The sequence below is a fragment of the Oncorhynchus masou genome, chromosome 17, assembly GCF_036934945.1.
Source record: "Oncorhynchus masou masou isolate Uvic2021 chromosome 17, UVic_Omas_1.1, whole genome shotgun sequence".
Classification (NCBI taxonomy): domain Eukaryota; kingdom Metazoa; phylum Chordata; class Actinopteri; order Salmoniformes; family Salmonidae; genus Oncorhynchus; species Oncorhynchus masou.
The window spans coordinates 43,879,150-43,896,360 of NC_088228.1; positions in this window are offsets into that span (position 1 = coordinate 43,879,150).

The window sequence follows — 17,211 nt, forward strand, 5'->3', positions numbered from 1 at the left end:
GTGGCTAGAGAACTAACTTCAGCAGACAAACTGTGGCTAGAGAACTAACTTCAGCAGACAAACTGTGGCTAGAGAACTAACTTCAGCAGACAAACTGGCTAGAGAACTAACTTCAGCAGACAAACTGTGGCTAGATAACTAACTTCTGCAGACAAACTGTGGTTAGAGAACTAACTTCAGCAGACAAACTGTGGCTAGAGAACTAACTTCAGCAGACAAACTGTGGCTAGAGAACTAACTTCAGCAGACAAACTGTGGCTAGAGAACTAACTTCAGCAGACAAACTGGCTAGAGAACTAACTTCAGCAGACAAACTGTGGCTAGAGAACTAACTTCAGCAGACAAACTGTGGCTAGAGAACTAACTTCATCAGACAAACTGTGGCTAGAGAACTAACTTCAGCAGACAAACTGTGGCTAGAGAACTAACTTCAGCAGTTAAACTGTGGCTAGATAACTAACTTCAGCAGACAAACTGTGGCTAGAGAACTAACTTCAGCAGACAAACTGTGGCTAGAGAACTAACTTCAGCAGACAAACTGGCTAGAGAACTAACTTCAGCAGACAAACTGTGGCTAGATAACTAACTTCTGCAGACAAACTGTGGTTAGAGAACTAACTTCAGCAGACAAACTGTGGCTAGAGAACTAACTTCAGCAGACAAACTGTGGCTAGAGAACTAACTTCAGCAGACAAACTGTGGCTAGAGAACTAACTTCAGCAGACAAACTGTGGCTAGATAACTAACTTCAGCAGACAAACTGTGGCTAGAGAACTAACTTCAGCAGACAAACTGTGGCTAGAGAACTAATTCAGCAGACAAACTGTGGCTAGAGAACTAACTTCAGCAGACAAACTGTGGCTAGAGAACTAACTTCAGCAGACAAACTGTGGCTAGAGAACTAACTTCAGCAGACAAACTGTGGCTAGAGAACTAACTTCAGCAGACAAACTGTGGCTAGAGAACTAACTTCAGCAGACAAACTGTGGCTAGAGAACTAACTTCTGCAGACAAACTGTGGCTAGAGAACTAACTTCAGCAGACAAACTGTGGCTAGAGAACTAACTTCTGCAGACAAACTGTGGCTAGAGAACTAACTTCAGCAGACAAACTGTGGCTAGAGAACTAACTTCTGCAGACAAACTGTGGCTAGAGAACTAACTTCTGCAGACAAACTGTGGCTAGAGAACTAACTTCTGCAGACAAACTGTGGCTAGAGAACTAACTTCAGCAGACAAACTGTGGCTAGAGAACTAACTTCTGCAGACAAACTGTGGCTAGAGAACTAACTTCAGCAGACAAAATGTGGCTAGAGAACTAACTTCAGCAGACAAACTGTGGCTAGAGAACTAACTTCAGCAGACAAACTGTGGCTAGATAACTAACTTCTGCAGACAAACTGTGGTTAGAGAACTAACTTCAGCAGACAAACTGTGGCTAGAGAACTAACTTCAGCAGACAAACTGTGGCTAGAGAACTAACTTCAGCAGACAAACTGTGGCTAGAGAACTAACTTCAGCAGACAAACTGGCTAGAGAACTAACTTCAGCAGACAAACTGTGGCTAGAGAACTAACTTCAGCAGACAAACTGTGGCTAGAGAACTAACTTCATCAGACAAACTGTGGCTAGAGAACTAACTTCAGCAGACAAACTGTGGCTAGAGAACTAACTTCAGCAGTTAAACTGTGGCTAGATAACTAACTTCAGCAGACAAACTGTGGCTAGAGAACTAACTTCAGCAGACAAACTGTGGCTAGAGAACTAACTTCAGCAGACAAACTGTGGCTAGAGAACTAACTTCAGCAGACAAACTGTGGCTAGAGAACTAACTTCAGCAGACAAACTGTGGCTAGAGAACTAACTTCAGCAGACAAACTGTGGCTAGAGAACTAACTTCAGCAGACAAACTGTGGCTAGAGAACTAACTTCTGCAGACAAACTGTGGCTAGAGAACTAACTTCAGCAGACAAACTGTGGCTAGAGAACTAACTTCAGCAGACAAACTGTGGCTAGATAACTAACTTCTGCAGACAAACTGTGGCTAGAGAACTAACTTCAGCAGACAAACTGTGGCTAGATAACTAACTTCAGCAGACAAACTGTGGCTAGAGAACTAACTTCAGCAGACAAACTGTGGCTAGAGAACTAATTCAGCAGACAAACTGTGGCTAGAGAACTAACTTCAGCAGACAAACTGTGGCTAGAGAACTAACTTCAGCAGACAAACTGTGGCTAGAGAACTAACTTCAGCAGACAAACTGTGGCTAGAGAACTAACTTCAGCAGACAAACTGTGGCTAGAGAACTAACTTCAGCAGACAAACTGTGGTTAGAGAACTAACTTCAGCAGACAAACTGTGGCTAGAGAACTAACTTCAGCAGACAAACTGTGGCTAGATAACTAACTTCAGCAGACAAACTGTGGCTAGAGAACTAACTTCAGCAGACAAACTGTGGCTAGAGAACTAACTTCAGCAGACAAACTGGCTAGAGAACTAACTTCAGCAGACAAACTGTGGCTAGATAACTAACTTCTGCAGACAAACTGTGGTTAGAGAACTAACTTCAGCAGACAAACTGTGGCTAGAGAACTAACTTCAGCAGACAAACTGTGGCTAGAGAACTAACTTCAGCAGACAAACTGTGGCTAGAGAACTAACTTCAGCAGACAAACTGTGGCTAGATAACTAACTTCAGCAGACAAACTGTGGCTAGAGAACTAACTTCAGCAGACAAACTGTGGCTAGAGAACTAATTCAGCAGACAAACTGTGGCTAGAGAACTAACTTCAGCAGACAAACTGTGGCTAGAGAACTAACTTCAGCAGACAAACTGTGGCTAGAGAACTAACTTCAGCAGACAAACTGTGGCTAGAGAACTAACTTCAGCAGACAAACTGTGGCTAGAGAACTAACTTCAGCAGACAAACTGTGGCTAGAGAACTAACTTCTGCAGACAAACTGTGGCTAGAGAACTAACTTCAGCAGACAAACTGTGGCTAGAGAACTAACTTCTGCAGACAAACTGTGGCTAGAGAACTAACTTCAGCAGACAAACTGTGGCTAGAGAACTAACTTCTGCAGACAAACTGTGGCTAGAGAACTAACTTCTGCAGACAAACTGTGGCTAGAGAACTAACTTCTGCAGACAAACTGTGGCTAGAGAACTAACTTCAGCAGACAAACTGTGGCTAGAGAACTAACTTCTGCAGACAAACTGTGGCTAGAGAACTAACTTCAGCAGACAAAATGTGGCTAGAGAACTAACTTCAGCAGACAAACTGTGGCTAGAGAACTAACTTCAGCAGACAAACTGTGGCTAGATAACTAACTTCTGCAGACAAACTGTGGTTAGAGAACTAACTTCAGCAGACAAACTGTGGCTAGAGAACTAACTTCAGCAGACAAACTGTGGCTAGAGAACTAACTTCAGCAGACAAACTGTGGCTAGAGAACTAACTTCAGCAGACAAACTGGCTAGAGAACTAACTTCAGCAGACAAACTGTGGCTAGAGAACTAACTTCAGCAGACAAACTGTGGCTAGAGAACTAACTTCATCAGACAAACTGTGGCTAGAGAACTAACTTCAGCAGACAAACTGTGGCTAGAGAACTAACTTCAGCAGTTAAACTGTGGCTAGATAACTAACTTCAGCAGACAAACTGTGGCTAGAGAACTAACTTCAGCAGACAAACTGTGGCTAGAGAACTAACTTCAGCAGACAAACTGTGGCTAGAGAACTAACTTCAGCAGACAAACTGTGGCTAGAGAACTAACTTCAGCAGACAAACTGTGGCTAGAGAACTAACTTCAGCAGACAAACTGTGGCTAGAGAACTAACTTCAGCAGACAAACTGTGGCTAGAGAACTAACTTCTGCAGACAAACTGTGGCTAGAGAACTAACTTCAGCAGACAAACTGTGGCTAGAGAACTAACTTCAGCAGACAAACTGTGGCTAGATAACTAACTTCTGCAGACAAACTGTGGCTAGAGAACTAACTTCAGCAGACAAACTGTGGCTAGATAACTAACTTCAGCAGACAAACTGTGGCTAGAGAACTAACTTCAGCAGACAAACTGTGGCTAGAGAACTAATTCAGCAGACAAACTGTGGCTAGAGAACTAACTTCAGCAGACAAACTGTGGCTAGAGAACTAACTTCAGCAGACAAACTGTGGCTAGAGAACTAACTTCAGCAAACAAACTGTGGCTAGAGAACTAACTTCAGCAGACAAACTGTGGCTAGAGAACTAACTTCAGCAGACAAACTGTGGCTAGAGAACTAACTTCTGCAGACAAACTGTGGCTAGAGAACTAACTTCAGCAGACAAACTGTGGCTAGAGAACTAACTTCTGCAGACAAACTGTGGCTAGAGAACTAACTTCAGCAGACAAACTGTGGCTAGAGAACTAACTTCTGCAGACAAACTGTGGCTAGAGAACTAACTTCTGCAGACAAACTGTGGCTAGAGAACTAACTTCAGCAGACAAACTGTGGCTAGAGAACTAACTTCAGCAGACAAACTGTGGCTAGAGAACTAACTTCTGCAGACAAACTGTGGCTAGAGAACTAACTTCAGCAGACAAACTGTGGCTAGAGAACTAACTTCAGCAGACAAACTGTGGCTAGAGAACTAACTTCAGCAGACAAACTGTGGCTAGAGAACTAACTTCAGCAGACAAACTGTGGCTAGATAACTAACTTCTGCAGACAAACTGTGGCTAGAGAACTAACTTCAGCAGACAAACTGTGGCTAGAGAACTAACTTCAGCAGACAAACTGTGGCTAGAGAACTAACTTCAGCAGACAAACTGTGGCTAGAGAACTAACTTCAGCAGACAAACTGTGGCTAGAGAACTAACTTCAGCAGACAAACTGTGGCTAGAGAACTAACTTCAGCAGACAAACTGTGGCTAGAGAACTAACTTCAGCAGACAAACTGTGGCTAGAGAACTAACTTCATCAGACAAACTGTGGCTAGAGAACTAACTTCAGCAGACAAACTGTGGCTAGAGAACTAACTTCAGCAGACAAACTGTGGCTAGAGAACTAACTTCAGCAGACAAACTGTGGCTAGAGAACTAACTTCAGCAGACAAACTGTGGCTAGAGAACTAACTTCAGCAGTTAAACTGTGGCTAGATAACTAACTTCAGCAGACAAACTGTGGCTAGAGAACTAACTTCAGCAGACAAACTGTGGCTAGAGAACTAACTTCTGCAGACAAACTGTGGCTAGAGAACTAACTTCTGCAGACAAACTGTGGCTAGAGAACTAACTTCAGCAGACAAACTGTGGCTAGAGAACTAACTTCAGCAGACAAACTGTGGCTAGACAACTAACTTCATCAGACAAACTGTGGCTAGAGAACTAACTTCAGCAGACAAACTGTGGCTAGACAACTAACTTCAGCAGACAAACTAAACAGCTCGTTTGCATGTTCCTGTTATATAAATGGATTGTATTGGAACAAAACAAGCTTATTTTGGCTTGTGACGGGGTAAGAAAAAGGAAACTTTTTTGGGACTGGATCATTTGAACGAATCATCACCCCCAAAAAATGTCCTGCCACTGTTGACTGATTCCACTACGAATGGGCGTTTATGACATACACAGGTACCAAACAAAATCTGTTGATCTGTTTTAACCAATCGATTGTTTTAGATTGTGATGGCTACACACTTTAACACTAACATCACCAATCTGAGGTAAAACAAGGATGTCCTGTCCTGTGTGGTGAAGACGTTAATGTTCGTCTGTAGTAAAACGGGCTGTCCACCATAGGGAAGTTAGCCTTATATAAAATGTATTCTTTTGATGTAGGATGATACTAAATTAAGCACACTCACATTTTTACAACAATTACATTTATTTCTCACTACTTTAACCATGAAGAGAGGAAACAAATATCCTCAACACAATTTAACCAGGCACTCTAGACTAGAGTATGAAACTTTGACGTTCCTTCTGTAGACTCTTCTTTGCAAGAATCGATGGTTATATATAATTTACATAAGTCCCTTTAATCAGACCAAACCATAAAGTTAGCTCTTAAATGTAGCTTTATGTAAGTTTAAATGTGCACTATGCAGAAATTGCTCCACCATTTCAAAAATTCTAATAGTTCACCTAATTTCAGTTTATGTGACAAGACAAGCATAGAAAATGTAGAGAATCATTGTACCACCTAAACCACCTAAACCACCGTGAAATATATGTTCAATAACCCATACAGTATTTTCATCTATTTGAAGCTGGAAGTAAAAGACTGAAAAACTAAACTTAACAAAAGGAAGCATAAAACTGGCACACACAGAACAGATCTACAGCTTTCAATGAGAATGACAGATCTATATTTCAAATTTCTATGTGAATTTGGCCAGGTTGCCCAAAAAGTTACATAGTGTAGCTTTAAATGGTAGCTGATATTCAATTGAGCAAAGGTCACTGCAAAAGATGTAAAGTCAAGCTAGCTACCATGTTTAGCTAACCTGGCCTGAGTATTTGAAAAAGCTATAAAGTCAAGCTAGCTACTATGAGGATTCTGTGTTATGCACTGTAGCCCGTTACCATATATATGATTGAATATTATCTGCTGTTGGCTTGTGTGGATGTATGTACAGTGCCTTGCGAAAGTATTCGGCCCCCTTGAACTTTGCGACCTTTTGCCACATTTCAGGCTTCAAACATAAAGATATAAAACTGTATTTTTTTGTGAAGAATCAACAACAAGTGGGACACAATCATGAAGTGGAACGACATTTATTGGATATTTCAAACTTTTTTGACAAATCAAAAACTGAAAAATTGGGCGTGCAAAATGATTCACCCCCTTTTCAGTGCAGCAAACTCTCTCCAGAAGTTCAGTGAGGATCTCTGAATGATCCAATGTTGACCTAAATGACTAATGATGATAAATACAATCCAACAGTGTGTAATCAAGTCTCCGTATAAATGCACCTGCACTGTGATAGTCTCAGAGGTCCGTTAAAAGTGCAGAGAGCATCATGAAGAACAAGGAACACACCAGGCAGGTCCGAGATACTGTTGTGAAGAAGTTTAAAGCCGGATTTGGATACAAAAAGATTTCCCAAGCTTTAAACATCCCAAGGAGCACTGTGCAAGCGATAATATTGAAATGGAAGGAGTATCATACCACTGCAAATCTACCAAAACCTGGCCGTCCCTCTAAACTTTCAGCTCATACAAGGAGAAGACTGATCAGAGATGCAGCCAAGAGGCCCATGATCACTCTGGATGAACTGCAGAGATCTACAGCTGAGGTGGGAGACTCAGTCCATAGGACAACAATCAGTCGTATATTGCACAAATCTGGCCTTTATGGAAGAGTGGCAAGAAGAAAGCCATTTCTTAAAGATATCCATAAAAAGTGTTGTTTAAAGTTTGCCACAAGCCACCTGGGAGACACACCAAACATGTGGAAGAAGGTGCTCTGGTCAGATGAAACCAATTTTGAACTTATTTGCAACAATGCAAAACGTTATGTTTGGCGTAAAAGCAACACAGCTCATCACCCTGAACACACCATCCCCACTGTCAAACATGGTGGTGGCAGCATCATGGTTTGGGCCTGCTTTTCTTCAGCAGGGACAGGGAAGTTGGTTAAAATTGATGGAAACACACTGAAACACACTGTATGTGTTTTGCAACATAGCTGACTTGAAACATTGCACAGTTTCAGGGCCATGGGCCTTTCTCATGATGGAAAAATACAGAATAACTTGAAGACAGTTCCTGTGCAATGAGTTGGGGTGGCACATTCAGAACGTAGTGTTGCAAGAGTTAACAGGAGCCAGGTGCGAGATAACGGTACCGAGCATGAGCGCATAGATATTCTTCACAGCAAGTTACATCTATCAACTGGAGCGCCCGGGGGCTTGTACCAGCTCGTACGACAACAATCAACGATAGGCTGGGTGAGTCTAAATCACGCCCAGTCTCTACTCTGACAGGCCGGCTCGGAAGCAGGAACTTTTTCTGTCAGAGTATATTTATAATATCTTTGTCAAGAACAAGTCAGTTCTCTGTTTTCCCTGCGAGGTGGGACAGAGAGCCCATATATACAAAAATTGCATTTACCACTGATTGCTTAGCTAATAAAAAACACATAGTATACAATCAATCGGTGACTCATATACAATCGGAGACTCGTTGGGGTAAAGTTTTTGCCTGCGATGCGGGGGACTGGGATTCGTGTCTCACCCTTGACATCGTTTTGATAGTTTGTTTAGGTTGAATTGAGAGACTAATTCGTTTGAGATAATGGCGAGGCAATTTCTATGTAATACATTGTGTTTCCCAAGTGATCACTGGAAAAGCCTATTGGGATGGAGTCTGTTTTTTTTTAAAGGTGCTGGGTCATGGGATGAGACAGTTATCTAAATCTGATGAATTCTAAATAATAATAAAGAGACAATTACGATAGATTTGTGCCCATCGAAATGTTCTTATGAATTTAGCGAAGTACATGGAACGTTTACATTTTGGGGTAGAGGAAGTTGGAAGGTAAAACTGCGTAATTACGTTGAAATATATGTTCAATAACCCATAATGTTCCTCAAATTATAACAGAGAAAATTGGTTGTGTCATTTAGAGGGAAAATGCATGCATTATATCTTTGAGTCACTTTACAGAAAAAAAGTTCCAAATACACTGACTATCGTTTTACAATAATTCCCGGTTATTGATTTTGGTTTGATTGTTCAGATAACACCATTTGAAGTTAAACAGGAGGTTAAGGTATACTAACATTTGAATCTGTTTTCATTATGGGGAACAATGAAAAGCCCGCAAAGTGGATTGCAGGCTGAGTTTATTTTATGTTAAAGGGACAGTGCACGTTTATCACAATTGTGTGAGTTTATTGGCAGGGTATTTTATGTTAAAGGGACAGTGCACGTTTATCACAATTGTGTGAGTTTATTGGTATAAAGCATTTTGGGGAGACAATCCTTTCAAGACTGAATGAGTTACATGAAACATTGAGGAAATTTAAAACAAATTATTTGAGGGTATTATTACATTTATTAGGTTTTGTTTGTAGCAAACGTTTTGGGTTTAAGGGGATTTCAATGTTCCCAGAGACAAGATATCTTAAAGGGGTACACTCACATATGAAATATTATAAGTTTTTATTTTAAGTCTTAATTAAATAGGTGAAATCTTTTGATAGAGGAATGTTGTTTAATATAGTAAGAAACACATCTTTGGAGGGGTGGTATGACTTATGACCTCCATTGTAACTTTCCTTTGTGGTCTGATCAGCCTCATTGGAAAGCCATTTGGATGGAGAATATAGGGTCATTTGTAATACTGATATTAAGGTGTTGCAGGAATTAAATTCCTCTGTTTTAATACCCAATTAAAATTAAACACTGTCAATTCATAAGAATTTGTATGACTCTTATGTTGTATAAAATGGACAGAGCCCAGTCTTAAAGTCAACCAGCAGCGTTTATTCACAAGAGTACTGCTCATGATACATTTTAACACAGATTATAAACGGAAAATGACGTCAGCATTTTCTAAATGTTCCGTCTCTTCTTGACACTGGTAGAAAGGCTCTATAGTTCTCAAGCCTTCCCACCTCGCCTAGAGCCAAGGTCTGCCTGTGTAGATCAGCATTCTAGCCAGTCTGGCGATATAGTTCATTCATTTCTACCAAGGAACAGACAGTCATTGTTCTAATTCTTGATTATATTTACACACATTATATTCAGTACTTGGATTAAAAGAAAATTCATACATCTATACAGTAACATAATAGTATTCTGATTAGTCAATCCTGATTGAAATGTATACATAATTAGTCATTATTAATAAAAAAATCCCTTAACATAAGGTAATTTAATACAAAAAGGCAGTGAAATTTACATTATAGTGTCATATTTTCTCTGATGAATGTGGTGTGAAAATTAGCTAGGATAAGTTTTAATTATGGTAGACTCGTGTTAAGCATTTGGGACATATTTTGAGCCAACAGGGCAGGGAAGAAATTGAGATATTTGTGTTTGGTTTTAACACCTGTGTACAGGAGGGCCAGTGTACCTGTGTAACGAGGGAGGGTGTCCGTATGGGGATTACATGACCAACTTGGGACAGTTCTGGGATTGGAGAAGAGGGTATCCTTATAGCATAGGGGATCCCACAAAGGTGGATAGGTTTTCCATGATATGGGGAAAACCTGGGAGCACTGTTGAACTCTGTAAAGGTGATGAAATCCTACTAACCATCAAAACTATTAAGATCTCTGATGCAGGCACTTACACCCTCGGACTACAAAGGACCGGGACAGACACGATGGGTGTGTTTTCTTTTAAGGTGCTGCCAAAACCACAGAGGTCCCAGACGAACCAGAGCCAGACACACTCCTCTACCACCCCTGGACCGAGCCTACCACCCACCACCACTGTGTCAAATCCCATTCAGGTAATTAACGTTAGACACGATTCAGCTATTGATCAATTAGGTACTGAGACTGGTTTTGATAGTAGGGACAATTTGTGGCTGTCTTATATGAGGTATACAGCTAAAACCCTGAAAAGAAAGGACTGCAGTATATGTGGTCATACTAGACCTGTTCTGGCTACACACCCATTTGCTATAGGAGAAGGAGAGGGGTGGTTGTGTATTCTGAGAGGTTTTTACCAGGTTAAGCCAACCCTGATGGGAAGATGGATGGAGCCAAATACAGGACCATTCTGGAAGAAAACCTGATGGAGTCTGCAAAAGACCTGAGACTGGGACGGAGATTTGTCTTCCAACAAGACAATGATCCAAAAAATGATTTAAAAATAAACATATCCAGGTGTTAGAATGGCCAAGTCAAAGTCCAGACCTGAATCCAATCGAGAATCTGTGGAAAGGATTGAAAACTGCTGTTCACAAATGCTCTCCATCCAACCTCACTGAGCTCGAGCTGTTTTGCAAGTAGGAATGGGAAAAAAATTCAGTCTCTCGATGTGCAAAACTGATAGAGACATACCCCAAGCGACTTACAGCTGTAATCGCAGCAAAAGGTGGCGCTACAAAGTATTAACTTAACTTCTTGAAACTCCCCATCCCGGATCCGGGATCGTGACTAAAGCCTCAGGCTCATTAGCATAACGCAACGTTAACGATTTCTGAAAATCGCAAATAAAATTAAAATAATGCGTTTGCTCTCAAGCTTAGCCTTTTCTTAACAACACTGTCATCTCAGATTTTCAAAATATGCTTTTGAACCATAGAAATTGACTAATTTGTGTAAGAGTATGCAAAGCTAGCATAGCATTTTGTGTAGCATGTAGCACGCAACATTTTCACAAAAACCAGATAACCAAATAAATAAAATCATTTACCTTTGAAGAGCTTCTGATGTTTTCAATGAGGAGACTCTCAGTCACATACCAAATGCGCAGTGTTTCCTGAAAGCGTCTGTGTGTAGGAGAAATCGTTCCGTTTTCTACATTGCGTCTGGCTACCGAAACGAACCGAAAATGCAGTCACCTACAACGTCAAACTTTTTCCGGATTAACTACATAATATCGACCGAAACATGGCAAACGTTGTTTGGAATCAGTCCTCAAGGTGTTTTTTCACATATCTCTTCATTGACATGCAGTTCGTGGAAGCTTGCTTTACTCTCTGTATCGTATGGAAAAATACTGGCAGGTGACTTTTGCGCACCAATTTCGGCGCAGGACACCGGGCGGACACGTGGTAAATGTGGTCTCTTATGGTCAATCTTCCAATGATCTGCCTACAAATACGTCACAATGCTGCAGACACCTTGGGGAAACGACAGAAAGGGCAGACTTACTCCTCTCGCGTTCACAGCCATATAAGGAGATCATGGAAAACAGAGCCTCAAAAATCCTTGTCATTTCCTGGATGCCATCTCATCTTGGTTTTGCCTGAAGCTCACGTTATAGGGCACGCACAGAGAAGATCTTTGTATTTCTGGACACGTCAGAGTGTTTTCTTTCGAACGGTAGCTATTATATGCATAGTCGAGCATCTTTTTGTGACAAAATATCTTGTTTAAAACGGGAACGTTTTTCATCCAAAAATGAAATAGCGCCCCCATAGATGTAAGAGGTTAAGGGGGCTGAATAATTTTGCACGCCCAATTTTTAACTCATCTTTTGTCTATTTTTAATATAAATAAATATGCATGTGTGCATCATTATAATGTAACTCATCTTTTGTGCCGTTTTAATATAAATAAATATGCATGTGTGCATCATTATAATAGTACTCATCTTTTGTCTATTTTTTATATAAATAAATATGCATGTGTGCATCATTATAATGTAACTCATCTTTTGTGCCGTTTTAATATAAATAAATATTTATGTGTGCATCATTATAATTTAACTCATCCTTTGTCTATTTTTTGTAATATCTTCATTTATCCTCCATTTATCCTCCCACTTGTAGTGTTTTCAAAATATCCCTTCACATGTATATACCCTCAGAATACCCATCTAGTATATACCCTCAGAATACCCATCTAGTATATACCCTCAGAATACCCATCTAGTATATACCCTCAGAATACCCATCTAGTATATACCCTCAGAATACCCATCTAGTATATACCCTCAGAATACCCATCTAGTATATACCCTCAGAATACCCATCTAGTATATACCCTCAGAATACCCATCTAGTATATACCCTCAGAATACCCATCTAGTATATACCCTCAGAATACCCATCTAGTATATACCCTCAGAATACCCATCTAGTATATACCCTCAGAATACCCATCTAGTATATACCCTCAGAATACCCATCTAGTATATACCCTCAGAATACCCATCTAGTATATACCCTCAGAATACCCATCTAGTATATACCCTCAGAATACCCATCTAGTACATACCCTCAGAATACCCATCAAGTATATACCCTCAGAATACCAATCAAGAGAGGCATAATATGTCAACTGTGTAGATTTTCAGGAAATGCATTTTAAAATGTCATAAAGAAATGGGGGAGTACCCCCCATCTAATGTTCGTCCTCCCAATATCTACACCACATGTATCCCTTGGTGTGTGTGTGTGTGTGTGTGTGTGTCACAAGATCCAGGATGAAGTTTCTGCTATGTACAGATCTAGGATCAGCTTCCCTCAATTCTCAATTCCTAATTCTAACCTTGGCCATCAATGGGGAAAATGTGAAACTAACCCAAGATCAGCATGTAGGGGCAACTTCACCCTTCATTGTTGTAAAGCCTCCTTTTCCCTCGTGTGTATTAACGTAGAAACCATACAGTGGACTTTGACATGAACACAAAATGTACAACACGCGACTTATTTTCAGCAGCAATTTCCAAATTTATTGAGACTGATTTGTTTTGCAAATAATAGTCAAGCTAATTTCCACTAAACATTAAGTTAGAACGAGGCCTGGGTTAGCCCTTTAGGCTAGCCCTCACAACAGGACGGTAGGGAAGTTCATGTTTGGCTATAAAAACAATCAAGGGTTCAGCACTATACAGAAAATCTTCCCACTTTAATCCTCCCAAACAGAACAAGGTTTTGATTATTCAACACATCTTCATTACAAACACAGGTTTATGATAATCAATATAAAGTCAGTATCATATTGAACAAAACTCCCAACAAAGAAGCGTAAAGTTTCAAGCATCTCACTTTACAAATTAAAGACACCTTGCGAAATATGAGAGAAAATAAATAATATATAATAGTAATATCAATTTATATATATATGAACACATCACTCTTAGTAAAGAACAGAGTCTAAAATAAAAAGTAAGAATTTTGAAATATAGTATACTCTTCATGTCACCATGTCTATGGCTTTGTGATTTGAACATATGAATCAAGCTATACAGGCTAAATCAGGATTTGTGTTTTGTACACATCTAAGAAAGGATTCGCCATATCCATCTTCTGAAAGCAAACAGCTCCAGTTGTTCCTGGTGTGAAATGAGCCAGCTGTGTGCTGATGTTAGAGACTTTGGTATGACAAATGAACAGAGACGTGGAGTTAAGACCATAAAACCACAAAGGATTAATTAAACTCAGAAACATGTAGCTGCATTTTTGTCTCAACTTTTTGCACCTGTGATTGAGATAAAATATATGATTTCCGTTTCTCTTGAAATACACACACACCAATGCAGGCACACCCACACACACACACCCATGCAGGCACACCCATGCACACACCAGTAAAACAGATCGAGGCACATTGTTGAGGGGATTGGATGGCAAATATTTCCTGAATTACAACCCAAGACAACGAAGAAGAAGACACAGGCAGGTGATGATGAGAAGAGAACTAAAGTTCACAGGAGTCTGGACTGGAAAAGCACTGGGTGGATGACAGATAAATATCACTGATACTGCACTACTTCCAAATTCACTGCACTTCTGGACAATCCCATTATATTCAGCCATTAACATTCAACATATCCACCCAACGTCATTTGTTTCCTTTCTGAAAACTTCAACAGATTAGAGATTGCTGATGGATGGGTCAAATTAAAATAATGCAACTTGATTAAAGCTCGTCACCACACATGGAGAAGGCATTTCCAACCAGTGAAATCAAACAGACAGCAGAGAGGTGTTCGTTGGATACGGTTTTTAGCATTGGGACAGATGGAAAAATTGAAGTGTGGCAGATGGTATGTTTGCAACCACCTCCGGCAAACCAACTCCAATTCCCAGAGCCAACATTGTGGCTCACTCTGTTCCTGTACCTTGTAGCATCCAAAACATGTCTTGTAGGTCTGGAAGGACCTTGCCCTTTGATAGGCCAAGTTGAATATATTTACACCAGTTCGATCATTTCAGACCTACAAAAAGTATATAGGGGCCAGAGCTTGGAATTGGGCTTATGTTTAGGATTTACAGTAGACCTTTGGAAGCCAGGGCAACAAGACCAATAAAGAAACGAGGGGTTAAGGATGTGATCTCCAGCTGGTCGAGACTAGCAGGTCACAAGGCTCTTCATATACAAGTATACCATATGTATACAAACTGAAAAATAAACTAAATAACTACATCCAAGCAAAATGATTAGACCACAATGAATTGAAAATATTGGCACCTGCACACGCACGGTTGAAACAAAAGCACTTGATACAATGTCTTAGATTGTTTTTGGTATAATGTTCATGAATTAGTGTGTCAGTAATGTAGACGCATGTGCCATACCATACACACAGTAAGTTCTGATCCATAGCTAACTTAGAATAACTTCCTCTAATTTGTCTTTCTCTGTAAAAACCAAATAGAACAGAAAAGCAGAGAACTGGCTGATATAACTAATCAGAAAAGCAGAGAACTGGCTGATATAACTAATCAGAAAAGCAGAGAACTGGCTGATTTAACTAATCAGAAAAGCAGACAACTGGCTGATATAACTAATCAGAAAAGCAGAGAACTGGCTGGTATAACTAATCAGAAAAGCAGAGAACTGGCTGATATAACTAATCAGAAAAGCAGAGAACTGGCTGATATAACTAATCAGAAAAGCAGAGAGCTGGCTGATATAACTAATCAGAAAAGCAGAGAACTGGCTGATATAACTAATCAGAAAAGCAGAGAACTGGCTGATATAACTAATCAGAAAAGCAGAGAGCTGGCTGATATAACTAATCAGAAAAGCAGAGAACTGGCTGATATAACTAATCAGAAAAGCAGAGAACTGGCTGATATAACTAATCAGAAAAGCAGAGAACTGGCTGATATAACTAATCAGAAAAGCAGAGAACTGGCTGATATAACTAATCAGAAAAGCAGAGAACTGGCTGATATAACTAATCAGAAAAGCAGAGAACTGGCTGATATAACTAATCAGAAAAGCAGAGAACTGGCTGATATAACTAATCAGAAAAGCAGAGAACTGGCTGATATAACTAATCAGAAAAGCAGAGAACTGGCTGATATAACTAATCAGAAAAGCAGAGAACTGGCTGGTATAACTAATCAGAAAAGCAGAGAACTGGCTGATATAACTAATCAGAAAAGCAGACAACTGGCTGATATAACTAATCAGAAAAGCAGAGAACTGGCTGATATAACTAATCAGAAAAGCAGAGAACTGGCTGATATAACTAATCAGAAAAGCCACATGGCTCGCTGTCCACAACAAGGCCAAATGTAAAAGATTTCCTTATACAAGATATAAAACATCACAAATAAAATGCACAATAATGCATCCAGCACTTAATAATCATAATGTTAATAATGTAACCATAACAACAATAGTCTTACTTCTGATCATCAAAAGACTCAAAATTGTCAAATAACAGGAAATCATCTGAAGAAAATCAATAGACATCTCACACACGAACGCATCCACACACTGTGCCCACAGAAGGCATTAGACAGAGTGGAGGGAATGCCTTTATAGTATAATAATTCCACTACAAAAACATGGATTTTCATAAATGACCTTTTCAAACAAAAGAAAGCGTCATAAAATCACGCAACAGAACAGGCCACTCCCTGGATGGACTCAAGCAGAAGCCTGACCTTGTCTTTACAAATACAAACTGAAATGTCCTCACCAAAAAGAAAGATGAGCCATCATTTAAGGTCCACTAAGATGTAAAAGTGCGCATATTCTGTATTGATGGTGAAATATACAAATGATCACGAAACAAGAGGTTTTAAAGAGTAAAGAGAAACAACATGAGATGGAAGGGCAGAATGGGTCAGGAGGAGAGACTCAATGTAGCGACATGTACAATAGTTTTATAGTGTGATTGTTTTGACCCGTCATCATTGTGCATGTAGTCCGTCTCTCTCACCATCTATCGGTGCACTTGTCGTATAGGGAAATGGCACACAAATAAGCATTTCTTCACCTTTCCTCAGACAAGACAACCTCTCTCATTCTGGGAGTAAATGTCTGACGTAGAGATCTGGATACTGCATTGTTAGTAACATAAGCATTCCGCTGCACCGCTATATAACATCTATTAAACTGTGTATGCGACCAAAACACGTTGATATCCTCTGAAAGTAGAGAGCATCTGGAGTGATGAGTTATGTTCCTGCATAGTGTTCCCTCTCTCCTCCCGTCTCCAACACTTCCTCTCCCTATCTTCAACGCTCCCTCTTGCTCAGTCTACTAGAATCCCTGTGGCTTGTTTGTATGTACATTTGCTCAACCTTTCATAATTCTCACCACAGCTCAACAGAAATGCATGGTAACTTAAG